Source organism: Pantherophis guttatus, chromosome 1, assembly GCF_059756535.1.
Source record: "Pantherophis guttatus breed Tessera chromosome 1, ASM5975653v1, whole genome shotgun sequence".
Classification (NCBI taxonomy): domain Eukaryota; kingdom Metazoa; phylum Chordata; class Lepidosauria; order Squamata; family Colubridae; genus Pantherophis; species Pantherophis guttatus.
The window spans coordinates 63521632-63526481 of NC_142063.1; the positions used below are offsets into that span (position 1 = coordinate 63521632).

General features: G+C 38.7%; 1 protein-coding gene across 1 annotated transcript in view; it reads right to left on the bottom strand.

Moving 5' to 3' along the window:
• The window catches only part of ACTC1 (actin alpha cardiac muscle 1), a 16874-nt gene extending 13802 nt beyond the window's left edge, over positions 1-3072 (bottom strand). The window contains exon 1 of the mRNA XM_034417939.3: positions 1-3072. This exon is cut by the window's left edge and continues 651 nt beyond it. The gene's annotated coding sequence lies outside the window, so the exon portion shown is untranslated.
• Between the last annotated feature and the right edge of the window lie 1778 nt (positions 3073-4850).

Consider the following 4850-nt stretch of genomic DNA (forward strand, 5'->3'; position numbering starts at 1 on the left):
GAAGGCTATTGCTGAGCACATTGTAAGCCGCCCTGAGTTTTCAGAGAGGGGCGGCATATCAATCAAATTTTTTTTAAAAAAAAGAATCTCAAAGCTGTAGCAAGAGCAATGCATTAAAGCTCTGGCTGCCACAACGTCTGGCATGTGTCACCCTAGAGTGGCCAAGAAGCGACTGGACCATCCAAATCGAACATTTCAAAGCAAAGGGATGGACCTGTTAAACATATTACAGATGCTTGCTGGTGTCACTTTTAAAATCCTGTTACTTTCGCTGTCCTTCAGTTCCTAAGCGGTTGGTTGATTCTCCATTCTTAACTGTTCCTCAGGAAGGGGCTTTATTAAAATTAAACAGGCTTGTTTATGTGCAAGGTGGCTGAGATGCTGCTTCTGCTGATAAGCAACATTCTTAACATTACATCTTGTGCAATTAACCCATTAAGTATTTTTTTTCCCCCAGTCTAAGTAATCAGGGAATATCTAAGGATTCGTTATACTGTTGCACATGTGAATCTCCTTTCATGGTGGTGAAGAGTGGCTCTCCAGCTGTGGTTCCTTACCAAGATCTGTGGAAGGAAAAAAATGGGAGGCAAATGGCATTTCTGTGTACTCAATTTATTTGCCTGCGTGCACAAGACGATGAGATGATGTGCTGTTTTCCCCCAATGGATTTCTCAGAAACTCACAGCACCGTAAGATGTGTTGCAAAAAAACCAAGTCATTTCTCTCTCCTTTCCTCATTTTTAATTCATCCGCATGATCTGTGAGAGGCAGAAAATTTAAAATTCACTATGTACTATTAGCCGATTATGAAATTGTTTCTTGGGTGACTGAAAATACAGTCTACAGTCAGGGCCTAAGAGGCAAGAAAAAGAAGGGATAGTGCAGAGTTCTTATGATCAACCTCCCACTAGATCTATGCAAAGGTTTACTTGTAATAGCATACAGTGTGCCTCTTTAATCAGCAGAAATTCTATTCTACCAATTTACTGCTGTGATCACGATGGGTGTGTTTAGATTTATGGTAAGTGACTTTCAAGAATTTGGAAGGCATAGGTGAGCTGTTTCAATCCCCATCTGTCCTGTTTCTATTAAATAGTGATGCTATTAAATGGGTGTTACTTTTAATTTCATGAATGATAGACATTCCTGACATTGTGACAATGACCCACCCAGTGAAAAGATTTTTCTGACATCATGCACTGCCTGTTTTAGCCAAACCTAGATACATATTTAAGAACTAGTGTAGAATCATGGTTTGGCAGCTTCCCCAATCCTCCAGATGTATTGAACCTCAGCTTTCATCCATCAGAGCCATTCTTTGGCTTTCTTGCAGGGCTTGTTGGGTAATGAGTATATCTTCAGAATATTTCCAGATTAGAAGCAGGGGCGGGCTGCTGAGGGTTTGCAGGGGTTCGGGAGAACTTCTAGCCAAGATTCTGTGCAGTTCAGAGAACCCCCAAATCCCATTCCTGGCTGGCCCTGCCTCACCCATCCCTCCACTCCCAGGAGTCCCCCCACGGCCTGTTTTGGATGAAGAGTCATCCAGAGGGCCTCCGGAACCTGGGGAGGCCGTTTTCACTCTCCCGGAGGCTCAAAGAAAGTCTCCAGAATCCAGAGAGGGCAAAAACACACACACACACCCGACATGGTGCAGGACGCCGACTAGGCCACACCCACCATGGCCACGCCCACCCAGCAACTAGGTAGAGAACCTCTTGCTAAAATTTTTGAAGCCCACCCCTGATTAGAAATATTGTCCAGAAGTTGTGTCCAACTTATTTTACTACCAGTATGTTCATTATGTTACAAGACTTCATTAGGTTCCTGTAGAAGAAAATATTTGTAACTCAGGATTGAACTGTGGAGCCCTTGGTGTTCTCTGAGCTTGTGTCACAACTAAGCTTGGTTACAACCAAGCTCAGAGAGCACCAAGGACTCCACACTTTGCTAAATTCACTGGAAATTATATTCTGAGTAGAATTGTATGTAAGAAATGTTCTAGAATACGGGTGTCAAATTCGCAGCATCACGTTGCCATCACATTTCATGATGTTTTTCCCCTTCACAGAATTGGAGTGGGTATGGCCTTCTCTTCTATTTTGCCATTTCCAAGTTCTGTAACATCCACTGTCCAGACTTTTTGTTGTCTATCTTATTGACAATTGTTAAATATGGAGTGTTATGTGGCTGGTGCCTGTCAGTCTGAATTTTTAAGTCTGAGAGCACTTTAGCTTCACTTTTTTAGTACTTTGTCTGTTTTGTGGTCCCACCTGTTCCTCCTTGCAGGCAAATGGTATTTTTTGCAGACATCCCAAATCACCATTGTTGCTACTTTATTACTTGTAGCCAGTCCATGCAATCTTTTGGGAAGGACTAACTAGATGCTGCACCATTTCTTCAGCTTCTTTGCAGGGGTGGCATTTTCACTCTGTTGCTGTTTCTCAATTCTTGCTTTATGTACATTTGATTTTAAGGATTTTCCTGCTCTTAGCTATTGCTAGGTCTTGTTCTTATGTCATTTGCCTGCTAAGTTGTGTGTGTGTGTGGGGGGGGGTGTATTGGCCATGTAATACTTTGCTTGCCATGTCTATTTTGTTTCTTGCTTTTCCTGTAAGCCAGATTGATCTCTTTGGTAGTCAGTAAGTCTTCATGGCGTATTGACTTCAGGGCATCTTCTTCACTATCCTTCATCCTTCTTTCCAAATGTGGTACTTGCAACATTTTACACCTAGCCATCTATACTCCTTGGTAAGTAGAATCTGTCAAAGTCACTGTATGGATAAAGGGCATAATTCATTGCAATTATTTTTTCTGGTCTTCATATCCAGGGTTTCTAGTTCAGCTTGAGTCCAGCACATTATTCCAGCTATATCTAATGACTGGAATTGCCCATGTTTTAGCAATAGCAATAGCATGTAGACTTATATACTGCTTCACAAGGCTTTCCAGCCCTTTCTAAGAAGTTTACAGAGTCAGCATCTTGTCTCCCTACAATCTGGATCCTCATTTTACCGACCTCAGAAGGATGGAAGGCTGAATCAGCTTTGAGTTTGGTGAGATTCAAACTGCCAAACTGCAGGCAGTTGGCAGGCAGCAGACGTAGCCTGCAATACTGCATTCTAACCACTGTGCCACCACAGCTCTTTTTAATTGCCTTGCTGGCATTATTATAGATTGGGAGATATTTTTGGATAAAAGATAAACAATTGGTAAACTGTAATAAGTTTAGCTCTTAGGTCATGGGATACAGATCATGCTGGATAGAAACTAATTATTAAAGCTGAAGTTGAAATCCAGTGTATCCAACAGATGAATAAAATATTGTATTCCTAGATTCAGTGTTTGCAAATCATTTGCAATAGATTCACCAACATGAAACAAATTTAAATAGAGGAAAAACATTTCTATGATTAATGTAAATACATAGATTTGCGATCATAAATTCCTAATATCTTTTCCCTATTCAACCCTATAATAGTAGATAAATACACTGATTACTGATGCCAGGGAAAGCAGCATATGTTTCAAAAGACTGCCTGGAGGGGGGGGGGAAAACTACACTGCATTAGATTAACTTTTTTTAAAAAAACTTCTTGTTTTTATATTTTAGCACTCATTCAATTAGCAGTATAAACTAATCTTAACAAACGAAAATGAAAATAATAATAATAATTATTCTAATAAAGAGGGGGAAAGGGAGCATTTTGTATAGGAAAACAATGATGGAATCTCCAACATTTGTCAGAGCAGTTTAGGAATCTGTTACTTTTCAGTTAAAAATAGACAAGACAAAAGAGGCAGACACTGAGTTGGTTTAAAGCTATGCAAAACCTCAGATTGTCAATGAATATCTTGAAGGAATCTCATTGTTGTCCTTTAGAAATACAGCTTTGTAAATAATCAGGCATGGACTTGTGTATGCATAATATTTAGATTGCAAATGTTATATTGGAAAAGAGAAAGCTTTGTTAACTAATTATCTAATTAAAAAGTTTATAACACAACACCTTTGTGGTTTTTTTTCTGCTTTACTAGCATTTCAGATCTGAAAGGGAAATGCCATAATTTCTCTATCATCCTTCTTATCTGATAAACCATAATTCATTGTTTTCATTTTCTGTTGAACTATCTCTATCAGCTAGAATGGTCCAGCCTCGGGGTGATACATTATTAGTGCATCCTTTCTATATGCATATATTTTCAACTAAAGCTTGAGAGTTTTAATTGAAATCCTTAATGTTTGAAAGCTTATTTTAATATCTGGGTAAAATATGCAGTCTGCCAAATGTGCACTTCTCAAAAAGATTTCTATCTTTCTGTATTAGGATAACATGCACCAGGAGTGAAACTCATGTGCAAGATACACAATAGTAGTTCCCAATCTATATAAAGAACTACTTTCCAAACTTGATAACATCAAAATACTGGACATTTAACACAAACAAACCACTGCATTTTCCTATATTTCTACATTCAAATTTCTGTCAGATTCAGTGAAAGAATTGTATATTGATCATAGCTTCCATACTGACGTGTACATGTCAGAAAATAATTGCAAGAATAATTGGAACAGTATTACAATTAGAAAAAAAAAATCATACAGAACAAAAGCTCTATATCAAACCCTTTATAAAGTCTGCCAAAAATGTGACTCCGCTGTTTTTTTAACCATCAGCACTATGTTAAGGATTTCAGATTATTTCACCGTTGGACCCTAGCAATGTTATCTCCTGCTTTACTGTGGTTAAAAAATCCATTGCTCTACTTTCCCAGACAGGTGATGATTCTCAGGAGTTACCGTGTAATCTGCTTTTCTTGAAACAAGAGGATATTACACATGGCTTACTGAG